This window comes from Triticum dicoccoides, chromosome 4A (genome assembly GCF_002162155.2).
Source record: "Triticum dicoccoides isolate Atlit2015 ecotype Zavitan chromosome 4A, WEW_v2.0, whole genome shotgun sequence".
Lineage (NCBI taxonomy): Eukaryota > Viridiplantae > Streptophyta > Magnoliopsida > Poales > Poaceae > Triticum > Triticum dicoccoides.
The window spans coordinates 54,064,768-54,077,491 of NC_041386.1; the positions used below are offsets into that span (position 1 = coordinate 54,064,768).

General features: G+C 47.9%; 1 long non-coding RNA gene across 1 annotated transcript; it reads left to right on the forward strand.

The window, feature by feature from the left end:
* The first annotated feature begins 11,148 nt into the window (after positions 1-11,148).
* LOC119288667 lies at positions 11,149-12,611 on the forward strand. The gene is made up of 3 exons (XR_005141246.1): positions 11,149-11,269; positions 11,349-11,580; positions 11,748-12,611. It is a non-coding gene; the product is annotated as an uncharacterized LOC119288667 (long non-coding RNA).
* Positions 12,612-12,724: the final 113 nt, after the last annotated feature.

Sequence of the window (12,724 nt, forward strand, 5' to 3'; positions counted from 1 at the left end):
CGTGTCTAGAAGAACCGCCCCGTCACCCTACTCCTCCTCGCCGAGCCGCGTGGGTCGGGAAGCCCTACTTCTTCCTGAACGCCACCTTCTTCTTCCGCAGGATCCAGCGATCGCCGTCGTCGCTCCGTCGTCTGCAGGCCTTCCCCAAGCCCGCCGATTACTTCGATCGATGTGCGGTGAGGCCACGATCCTTTTCCCCTTAACCTCGTGCTCGATTGCCTCCCCTAACCGCCCTAACCACCTTGCCGAGCGCTCCTCGCCACCGCGGCCACAACTGCTGTAGCTCACGTCCGAGCCCATCAGTGCGCTCAGCACACTCCCGCCAGCACGTAGCACTGTTCGTCTTCTCCTCTTGTGCACTGTAGCATCGACACCGTCCGCGCCCGAACTCCATCCACCGCGGAAGCGGACACCGCCGTCGATCTAGGTCGTCTCCGGCGACCCCACTAGCACCAGCCGACGCAGACGAGGCTCAGGGTTCCAGCGTTGCCATCCGCGCCTCGAACCGTGGCCTGTGCTGCGATTCCACGCATCGCCGCCTTCTCGGGCCTCGCCGGCGTCGAGTCACCGGTGGGTTTGACCCCGCTGACCTAGGGTTGACCTTGTTTGACCCCCCCAGAGTCATTGACTTGCGGGCCCGTCTCTATTAATCTTTAGCTAGATTAGATTAGTGCTAATTAACCCTGACATTTGGTTATTCACTGACGTGTGGGCCCCAGGCCACTAACTAAACTAGGATTAGTATTAGGTTAACACTACGTAACTTTAGTTAGTTAACTAACTACTGACCAGTGGGTCCCACTGGTCAGGTTTGACCTGGACCGCGTCTGTTGACCAGATGACGTCAGCATGAGGCAAGGCTGATGTAGTAAATGCTTTTCTGTATTTTAAATAAATCTAAATGATTTATTTATTTTCAGCAAATCCCCTAAACATCCAAAAATCATAGAAAATAATCTATAACTCAGAATGAAATAAATTATATATGAAAAATTATCATAAAAATTCAAGGAATCTGTTTATGGCATTTGCATGCATGTTTGAATAACCTAGGGTTGCTGTACGGGGCAATTTGCATAATTGACATTTAAATAAGCACATATGGAGTTTGAATTTGAACCCTTGGTTAAAACCAACTTCATTTACTATGATTGCTAGTTGCATTAGCTCAATCAACAGCATATTTCCATGACAGTATCATGCATCATAATTGTTGCAATGCATTGATTATGTTCCTCTTTGTTTGCCGGTATTTTTTCCCTCTCGATAGACGTGGTTCCAAAGATGAGTTCGATGACCCCGATGAAGAAAGATACTATCTTCAGAAGTGCCAGGCAAGCAAAACCCCCTTGTTCATTCCAATACAATCCCACTCTCTCGCCCCTCCACTCTTTTACTGCATTAGGACAACAACGATTCATCTGTTACTTGTTGCGGTAGTTGAACCCCTTATCCTCTACATGACCTGTCATTGCCACAGTAAATAGATGAAACCCACCAGCATGAGTAGGAGTTGTTCAAGCCCTGATGTGCCTACTCATTCATGCTTGTTTGTCTTGCCTGCTACTGCTTAGAGTTGAGTCAGGTCTGATTCATCGGGGATGAATTGGAACAGTGATGAACATGTCCTACTGTGTGTGAGCTAAGTGTGTGAACACGATTTGGTAAAGGTAGCTGTGAGAGGCCATATAGGAGGACATGGTGGGTTGTCTCATTGAAACCGTTCTTAGGAACTGAGTTCTGTGTTTGTGATCCATGAACAGCTACTACCATGAATTGGGCCCGAAACCAATGGACCCTCTCGACTTATTAACTGCCCTTGCCCTCTTTCCAGGAGTTGCACCTAGTTTCTAGTGTTTGTAGGATATGTGTTGGCGGCCTTGCGTAGCGCTGACCCTAGGGGTGGGCTATGATGCGGTAGATACACCATGGTACGGTGTACCGGGCGCCCATTTGGTGTCTTGGGAACCCTGCACACATCGTTTGGGGCTATGAGTGAAACTCCGGCCGGATATCCTCGTGGATGGAACCCGAATTGGCGATAAACCTGGACTAGAGACTTGAGTGGTTAGTCAGGTCGTGGCCGACTTCCTCACCAGTCTTCCGCTTGAAGGTTGCCGAGATACACGACGTGTACAAGGTGGTAAGTGGGAGAGCGTGTGTGAAGAAGTACAACCCTGCAGGGTTATAAATGATCTATTTGAATAGCCGTGTCCGTGGTAAAGGACTTCTGGGTTGCCTACAACAGTTCATAGACAAGTGAAAGTGGATACTCTAAAACTCGCAAGATAAGTGTGAGTGCTATGGATGGCCTTCTCGTAGGGAGACGGGAGCGGATCCATAATGGTGTATTGAATGGTGAATATGTGGACTCGTGTGCGCCACCTCAAAAGAGTTGCTTGCAGTCATAGTTCAGGTTAGCCACTGAGTCAAAGCTGGCTTGCTACAGTTAAACTCCACCACCCCCTCTATTCATACCGATGCATATGTAGATAGTTCTGATGTAAGTCTTGTTGGGTACATTTGTACTCACATTTGCCTATTTTATGTTTGTAGAGAGACGTCAGTCTCGCTAGTAGTTCCGTGTGGACTTCGACGTTTAGCTTGATACCTCAGCAACGATCTTGTGCCCTCGGCAGGATCTGGTAGATGTCTGTACTCAGACATGTTAAGCTTCCACATGTGCTTTGAGACCCATGTTTCTAATATCTCGCTCCTCGGAGCCTAATGAATAAATGCTTGAGTCGTAGAGTTATGTTGTGATGCCATGTTGTATTTACACATATCGAGCATATTGTGTGTATGATTGAAATGCTTGGTATGTGTGGGATCCGACAATCTAGTTGTTTATCCTTGGCAGCCTCTCTTATGGGGAAATGTAGTCTAGTGCTTCCATGAGCCATAGTAGTCCGCTACAGCCCGGCTCACCGGAGTGCTGCTAGCCCAGCACTACTGCTCAGGACACCTGACTGGTCGGCATGTGTTTCACTTCGTTCCTATGTTTGTCCCTTCGGGGAAATGTCACGCGGTGACTTCCGGAGTCCTGCCTAGCCTGCTAGAGCCCAGGTTCCCCGGAGTCCTGTTAGCCCAGTGCTACAGCCCGGATTCACACGCTGTTGACCGACATGCTGGATGTGATTCATGTATGCCTGTCTCCATGGGTCTGTGCCGCTTTGGGTTCACGACTAGCCATGTCGGCTCGGGTTCTCTATCATATGGATGCTAGCGACACTATCATATACATGAGCCAAAAGGGGCAAACGGTCCTGGCCATGGTAAGGCGACATCCGTGGGAATACCGTGCGTGAGGCCGCAAAGTGATATGAGGTGTTACCGGCTAGATCGATGTGACTTGGAATCGGGGTCCTGATAGGAACAGAACTGAAGCAACCTAGAAAGAAGCAAACAACACAGTAAACAACCACCGCATAAGCATGGCATGATGCACAACCAAGTATGATGCATGTTTGGTTTAATGAGGCATGGCATGGCAAAGTGCTCAAACAATACTACAAATTAAGTGGAGCTCAATATGCAACGAGTTGCATATTGAGGAAACACCACATGACATATTTAGTTCTCTCTCGGTTATGTACACAACAATATTAAATGTTGATTGACATGGCAAGAGGTGTAGCATAATTAAACTAACTATCTAGTCAAGTATAAATGAGGCCGGAACAACACAGAACAATTCCGGAAAATCCTCATATGCAAATTATGGATTTGGTACTGTTCTGCACTAAACCATATTTTAGATTTGTTTAACACGCAAAGAAAGTACACAATGTTAAAGATTATTTAAAACTGAGCTACGGTTATTTAGTTATGAAATAAATCATTTTAGCATGTCATTAGAGCAAATTAATTGCAAACAACACTTTAAACATTTTAAACATGGATGAAAGTTGCATACTGTTAGAGAACATGATAATCTGAGCAAGATGCATAGATGGCATGTTTCATTTGGATGCATGGATATTTAGTTATGGGCATTTCAATGTAATGGCATTTCTGAAAATATGAATGCACTGTAAAATGATAAATCCGCAGGGCGAATAAAAACAAGCTTGGGCCAAAAGCAGCACCATGTAGCAGCCCAGCAGCGAAGGAGGCCCAAGTGGTTGTGGTGCGTGCAAAAGAAATAAAAGAACACAGAAAAAACAGGGGAGCGCCTGGGACTCGATCCCAGGAGCTCCTGGTCTGTGTGTTGCATGCTGACCAGTCGGGCTGTCTACTTGTGAAAAAGTGGGAGACCGGGCCAACTTATACAAAGAATGTGTAGGACGAGCTTTCGGCCATGGATGACCGGTGATGCTCGGACTAGACGCCGGCGAGCAACGCGGACGAAAAAGCGGATGAGGAGCACCGGCGGGGGTGCAGAAATGGAGGAGGGAGCTGCTAAGGGACAAGCGCATGCATGCGCACATGTGTGGTTGTGTGCAGGCATGAACCTGCGGCCATGGCGGTGAAGCACGGCGAATAAGGAACTACAGCGGAGTTGTGCAAGGCGCGCGGACGAGGTGGGCATGCTGCTGTGCATGATGCGGCTGCTGCGGACGTACGCATGGTGTGTGTGATATGCAGGTGGGGTGTGAGTGCGAGGAGCTCGTGGACGAGCAGAAGCTTGCGACCATGGCCACAAAACACGGCAAGCATGGGGTGGTGGTGTTGGGCGAAGCGGCGGCACGGGCGTGGGATGCGAGCTGCATGTTGTGGATGTGTGGAGATGCATGCAAAGGTGGCATGGTGCGGACGGGAGTGGTGTGCAGCGAGGTGCACGAGCTCGAGCGCGAGGTCACAACCATGGCTGCCGAAACTGGAGATGCGCAGAATGATGGCTATGGATGAAATAGAAAGAAGTAAGGATATTTACGGAAACCTGGAATTAGGCACAATTTAACAAAATTGGTTTGGGCATTTTTAGAGGAAAAAAATAAACCGAGTTTGAATATAATTCAAACTTGAGGCATTTTTGAACCTAACCAAACAATTCCAAAAGATGTGAAATCTGGCAGGCCGTGGTGCTAGATTATTGGGGAAAAGTAGGATATTAATGGGGGAGGGAAAGATGGAACTTGCAAAAATGGAGGAAAGGGAAGGAAGGAGAAGGTGATGATGCATGATCATACATGGAGCATTCAACAAACATAATGTAGGGGCAATGCACAAGATGATCATGGCAACAACATAATGCAATATGACAAGGAGATGGGCATGAGAATGCAACATAACCAATGATGAACATGATGCAAGAAGAGAAAAATATGGCAATGCACTCAACATGATCATGGCAAGATGCAACACGCAAGCAAATGACAAGGCAACAACAACGAATAACTGGAAGACACCTGGCGCATCAGTCTCGGGGCGTCACAAGTGGGCTTTGATTTCTTTGTAATTGGATCGGGTGACTTACGAGAGTACACCCTTTTATTTGGAACGGGGGGGTTTAGTGAGAGCTGGAGGGTCCCAGAAGTTTGTTTGGGTTTTCCAGGCACTTTCCATCGCATAGTACTTCCGTACTATGGCAGCCAAGTCAGCAAAGTGTGCTATGTCACGGCGAATTATGGCGTTGAGGATTCCCTTGTCCGTGCAATTTTTGCAAAAGAATGAAATTGCATCTTCCTCACTACAGTCCTTGACCTTTCTCATTACAAGGAGGAATCTAGCACAATAGTGATGTACTGTCTCTTGGGGCTCTTGTCTAATGTGGGAAAGATCACTTGAGTCTAGGTTGGTGGGTAGCTTTAGGTCCGAACCCTGACCCGATCTGAGGCCCAGGGGCGGAGGAGTCTCTGAGCTTAACAGTTCGGGCTCTAGTATGTTGCCCAATAGTCCTGGCCCGCTGTCTAATTCTAGGTTCGATGCTTGGGCCATGTCCTCCTGTGGACGGGTATCCGGCTTGGAGAGCTCAGAAATCAGGACATAGTTTGTCCTCAAAATAGAGGAAGAATCGCTACATTTCTCCTCCACTGCCGTTATCTAATGGGTCACCGGCAGAGAGTTAATCTCCCTTTGGTCGGGTTTAACCCTGATCCGATCGTAGTCCGTAGCAACTCCCAGGGCGGCGATGCGATCCAGGAGCTCGTTCAAGGAAGAGAGCTCTATTGGTTCCATCCGCTCAGCGAATACCGAGTCGACGTGGAGGCTGTTTTTGATGACCCGAAAAGTCATCGTCGGTCTGACGGCCGAACGGGCGGTCATGATGAAGCCGCCTAGTCGGAGGGTTTGGCCTACAGCCAGGGCTCCCCCTGTGGTGATGTTGTCCTTGATAACAAGACGAGCCATCCAGCCTTATCGTGACGGCACAGTGGAACTCTCAATGAAAGCACCAATGTCGGTGTCAAAACCGGCGGATCTCGGGTAGGGGGTACCGAACTATGCGTCTAAGGCGGATGGTAACAGAAGATGGGGGACACAATCTTTACCCAGGTTCGGACCCTCTCGATAGAGGTAATACCTTACGTCATGCTTGATTGGTCTTGATGATATGAGTATGACAAGAGTTGATCTACCACGAGATCTTAGGGGCTAAACCCTATAAGCTAGCCTATGATTATGATTGTCGTTGTCCTATGGACTAAACCCTCCGGTTTATATAGATACCGAAGGGGGCTACGGTTACATAGAGTCGGTTACAATGGAGGAGATCTACATATCCGAATTGCCTAGCTTTCCTTCCACGCAAAGTCGAGTCCCACCCGGACATGGGACGAAGTCGTCATAGTCCAACAGTCCGGCCAAAGTATATAGTCCAGCTGTCCGAGGACCCCCTAATCCAGGATTCCCTCACCCGCGACGCCACCTGGGCCGCGGCTCCCGAATTCAAGTCCGGAGCTCCAATGTGGCTCACCTCCTGGATAGAGAAGGACCCAAATTGGTCTTCGTCGGAGGAACTGATGGCGCTGCAGACGCGCATCCAAAGCATGGTGGATAAAAACATTAAGCTCGTCGACTTGATCCAGGTGATGCTAGTTCGCCAGATCCTCCCATGCCAAAGCTGAACTTGCCCTTTATGGGAATTCGATCCAAAGAAGCACCATTGGAAAGGCTCTTCGGAACCACTCATGAAGATGCATGTAAGTTGCTCTTTAAGGGCAATGAGACGCCACCGGCAATAGACTCGGACCGCGGGCGTGATCTTGTCCATCCTGCCAGTGAGGTAAGTCTTTCATATATCAAGGCGTATCCTCTACTTGCTTGTTTAAGGAGGATATCTAAACTTTACTATTTTTTATTTTTTCTGGTATGGACAAAGAAAGCTGAGCGGATTCAATGTTTGGCCCCGCTGCCCGAGGAACTAGTCATCCCACTCCTGGCGAAGATGCTGGTCCCGGCGCCCTATCAGGCACCGGAGAAGAAGGCCAAGGGGGTAGGGATTGGCCCCCGCCGCAAGGGAGCTTCGGACGTGTTGTCCCAAGATAATACTTACTCCTCCGCCGCTGAAGACGACGATGAGGAGGTGGAAGAAAGTAACTCTCCCCCTGATGGGGGGAGGAAGAAGAGGGCGGCCTCTGCAAATCTGGAAGCGTCGGTGCCCAAAAGGGGGAAGGGCCCCCTTGCATATAACTCCGCGTGGGATGTTGAGAGCAGCCCGGAGCGACGCCCCTGGAATAAGCCGCTGGCCGCATCGTAAGTACTAGAAACCCACATCCGTCCATGTACCCAGTCTGTCTTCTTCATGGTATCAACATGTTTAATCATGTTATTGTAGTCCGGCCCACGACAGCTCCCTGCGATCCTCATCAGGAGGTTCGCTCGATTCGAAGGCGATGGCCAGCGAGTCTCCGCCGGTCGCTCACTCTCCCAATGCCAAGGGCGACGCTGACGTGCTGTCTCGAAGGACCTTCCCATGCCAAGGGGAGGTTCAGGAGGCCATCAGGGAGGCGACGGAGGGCGAAACCTCAGTCGCCGAACACTTGGGGGGCAGCTCCCCATGGAGACCGGCGATGGGGGCCATGATTAGTTTGGGCCCCCGCCTGATATGGTTCCGGAGACCTATACAGCTCCAGAATCCGGCGAGTAGCCTCCTTCGAGAGAAGGAGGTGTGCCTATCCCGCCGGTGACATCTGTCCAAACAGAGGTACCGGATAATCTGTTGGAAGCACTACGAGGCGCTTCCATTGTGGATGAACACCGTATCCTTATGGGTACGGTGATTGAGAGGGTTGAGTCCGTTAAGAGGGGACTAACCGAACCCTGCAGCAGCCTACTGACAGGTTTTGAGAAAGTCCCAATATAGACAGTGTAGCCCCTGAGACACTGTCCGGTGTTCAGAAAGAAAAGCCGAACAGAGGATCAATTAATTTTTGCAGGAAACTAACTAAATATGTCTTATGAACACAAGCGTCACTGCTGGCCGCCACCTCTCATGCCACTGAGGTCTCCGGACTAAAGCAGAGTCTAAGCCGGGCCGAAGAAGAGCTCTGCCTTGTGAAAAGGTAGCTGGAGGACAAGCAAGGCATGTGTTGACTTGCTATATGTTCAAAAAGAATAAACGATGTATATTGGTTGTAGTGCCGTGATATTTGTAGGAGCGGCGACTGAGTTTGAAACCCTCAAGAAAGCGCTGGCTGAGGCCGAGGAGAGGGCGGTGAAGGAATGAGTCGTCGAGAAAAAGCATGAGGACAGGGTTAGGGAGCTCCAGCAGGAGCTCCAGGATGCTTCCAAGAAATACGAGTCCTTGGAGCGTGAACATGCGGACAAAGAATCCGAACTTGAGAAGGCCCGCCATAGCGCACAAGAGGCCCGAACTGAAGCTCAAGGGACCCTCCAGAAAATCCAGGAGGCCAAAAAGATTGTGGCGGGTAAGGATTTTATTGTGCAAAGCAAGCATGTGGAGAAGAGATATCTCTTACTGACCCGTATTTGGATTTCTCCAGGGGCGTTTGCGGATCTGCCGCGCAGCGTTTCTAACGCTGCTGAATACTTCCGAGCCGCAGAGGGGAGCTCGACGGAGAAGCTGTTCTGGTCACAATACTTTGCCGCAGAATATCCGGTGCCCTTGAGCGACCAGCTAAAACAGCTGGTTGAGCTGCATAGGGTGGCTGAACTGGCCATGAAGGACTTGATAGTCCGGCTGTGGCCAGCCAAAGTTATCCCCAGCATGTACTTCGGTCTCGTGAAGTGGCTTGTCGACTCTTGCCCTCGGCTTGACGCCATCAAGCGGTCGGTTTGTATAGAAGGTGCGCGGATGGCCTTCTCTGTGTCAAGATGCAGTGGGCGAAGATGAATGTTGACACAGTCGCGACCGAAGGACCGCCCGTGGGCAAGGAGTACAGCACGCCCGAGCGATATTTTAGCGAAGTCCTTGAGGGATCCCACATTATGGCGTAGCACTGTACGAAGGATGTAATCTTTGAATGAATATTGTTATATCGTCTCGCCCAATATAAAAACAAGTTCGGCCATGTAATGTAATGTTTGTTTAATATTTTACCTCCTGTGTGGCCATGTTTATGAAACTTTGAGAGTTGCCAGTCGTCGGCTTCAGCCCCCACGTAGGTAGTACGGGTGTGTTCGGGATGGAATCTAAACACTCTTGATCCAATTTGTTTGGTCCTTGAAGGACGTGTTTAGCGCAATGAACCAGGCAATCAGACTATGTGGCTTTATCACCCTCACTTAGCCATAGGAGTTCTATAATTAAAATTTTAGGCACAACCCCTAGTGTCTAAACTAGGGTACTATAATCACCTGATCGGGTAATAAGCTGATTCATCGCATAATGCAGAAAAAATCGCTAAATATTTGAACCCTCCGAAGAGCTCACCGGCTCTCGCTGCATCATGACAGTCTATTTTCGGCTTTCTCTACCGAGGTTCTCATCCGGATGAAACGAGACACAATCGCAGTAGTTCTCCCTTTACTACCCCAGCCGATATAGCGAAACGTAAGGTACTAAGAACAGGAGACGGGCAACCCAACTATTGACCAAATACATGATTCGGTGCCAATGCATATAATGCTAAATTCGGGGTGCCGAACTATGTTGTAGAAAGTGTTCGGACTTTGTTGTCGTATTATGGGTCATGATGAAGCCCTGGCAGGTTAAAGCATACCAAGGTGTACTGTCACAACTTTGAGAAAATCCTCAAAGAAAAAGGAAAAATAAAAGGGTAGTAATGTCGGGACCCCAATTCTAAGTCACACCGATCTAGCATGTAACACATCATATCACTTTGCGGCCTCATGCACGGTATTCCCACGGGTGTCGCCTTACCTGGCTCGGGACCGTTTGCGCCTTTTGGCTCACGTATATGATAGTGTCGCTAGGATCCATATGACAGAGAATCCGGGCCGACATGACTAGTCGTGAACGCAAAGTGGCACTAACTTACGGGGACAGGCATACATGAAACAACATCGAGCATGTCGGTCATCAGCGTGTGAATCCGGGCTATAGCAACTGGGCTAACAGGACTCTGGGAATTCGGGCTATAGCAGGCTAGCAGGACTCCGGAAGTCACCGCGTGACATTTCCCCGAAGGGACAGACATAGGAATGATGTGAATCACATGCCGGCCAGTCTAGGTGTTCCGGAGCAGTAGTGCTGGGCTATCAGGACTCCGGTGAACCGGGCTGTAGCGGACTACCATGGCTCAGTGGAAGCACCAGACTACATTTCCCCAAAAGAAAGGTTGTACATGCAAGTAACATGCAATACAAACACGTACACATAACATGCAAGTATGAGATGTACAACTTGGCATCACAACATAACTCAAACTCATCTGTCTATCTATATCTATCTATACCTATACTAATTAGGGACTCCCAAGAAATTACCACGTTAATTAGATTTTACGGGCCGTTAATCTGGTGTGACCAAATTATAACGGTGTAGATTAACCCATATATTATTTGTTCTCACGTACTCACAACCGTATAGATTAACCCATCTATTGTATCCCATATCTTAAAAAAACATCTTTTGTCTACTCTCACGTATACACAACCCCCTCTCCTAATCTCTCACGTCTCTATTCTAAAAAAAGGACTCACGTCTCTCCATCTTATCCTCCAAAAACGGCTAGCCATCCTCTCCTCTCACGTAAGCATGGCCTTCCCATCTTCCCCTCTCCAAAACTCTCACGTTTCATCTCCTTCCTCTCCATCAATACAAAATATCAGAGTTAAAATCGATGGAGGTTTATTCATGGTACCCCGATGATGGATGAAGAGACCTCTGCCACCCCGTCTCTCATCATGGGCTGGCGTGGAACCAGGGAAAGATTTGGTCATACCCTCCTCTTCTTCAATCCAGGTTCAACCGGCATGCCTCCCCAATGACGACTAGCATAGGATTCTTTTTTTACTGACAACATATGCTTCTCCGCCCGTAGCTTGATCTATGCTCGCAGGTTACGCCGACACCTCCAACATCCTGGTATCTTCCTTATGTACACCCATGTCTCCGTGCAGCAGCAGCCTCCTCCTCTTTCCACGCGCGTCCCCTTCATCATGCCTTCAACTTTGATCCAATTGCCACCTCTGGACTCTCCTCCCTCGAGCCCTATAATTCATGGTTGTTTGCTGCCTCAATTTCACCACCACTCAAGGGAGTCAATCTGAGCGGTACTTTTCCCAATCTCAGTTTCTAGGGTTCACTTTTTACATCATGCGTTCATCGGCATCAAAGATGAATTCATGAGAGTCGGCGCTGTTCGTAGCCATTGATTTATATATATGTTGTGTTCCCAATCTCAGTTTCTAGGGTTCGCAATTTACATCATGTATTGCAGGCTTTCGTGGGCGTCAACTGAGCGGTAATTTTCCTAATCTCAGTTTCCAAGGTTCACTTTTTACATCATGCGTTCATCAGCTTCAAAGATGAATTCATGACAGTCGGCGGTGTTCGTAGTCAAAGATGGATTCACAGCAGCCTACAATGTTAATCACCATTGCTGTATATGCAGTGTTCAGAACGGAGTACTTCAACTTTCTATCAGCATGCAGTCAACACGTGATCAAACAGATATAGATTAGAATTTGAATTTTTTTGATTTGGTTCATGCTTATGTAGGCATATATCGATGAGGTATGTGATAATATGCATGTGGTATATACAACTAAAACATTTGTATGCATGTACAACTATGTATTTTTTAATTTGTAGCTCTTGGTAGCTGTCCATTGCTCCATATGTGTTTCTTTGTCGTAAGAAGTCTGATGGTTCTTCTCCTACTTTTCATTAAAAAAAATCTATGTTTCAGTTCTCTATACAGAAATTCGGAAATGAGTGAAACCAATGAATTCCCCAGCATGATTTTATCCTAATTGTTTACTATAGTTTGAGCAGGAATTGCATGTATATGTGACAAGCTTACAATGCAACAAGGTAATATAGAGCCTCTTGGTAGCCATCCATCTCTCCATATGTGATTCTTTGCCCTGAGAAGTCTGATGGTTGTTCTCCTACTTTTTCAGTAAAAAAATGTATGTTTCGGTTCTTTGTACAGAAACTCAGAAATGGGTGAAACCAATAAATTCCCCAGCATGATTTTATCCTAATTGTTTACTATAGTTCCAGCAGGAATTGCGTGTATATATGACAACTTTACAATGCAACAAGATAGTATAGAGACTTATAGAAGCGTTTCTATCTCATGATTTGGCAGTCATACCTACAGGAATAATTCACGTGAGTGATCTTTGGATACTGATTATATGTTAACAATTTCATGTCAGGAATTAATCATTTGTGTTTCATGCTTTTATG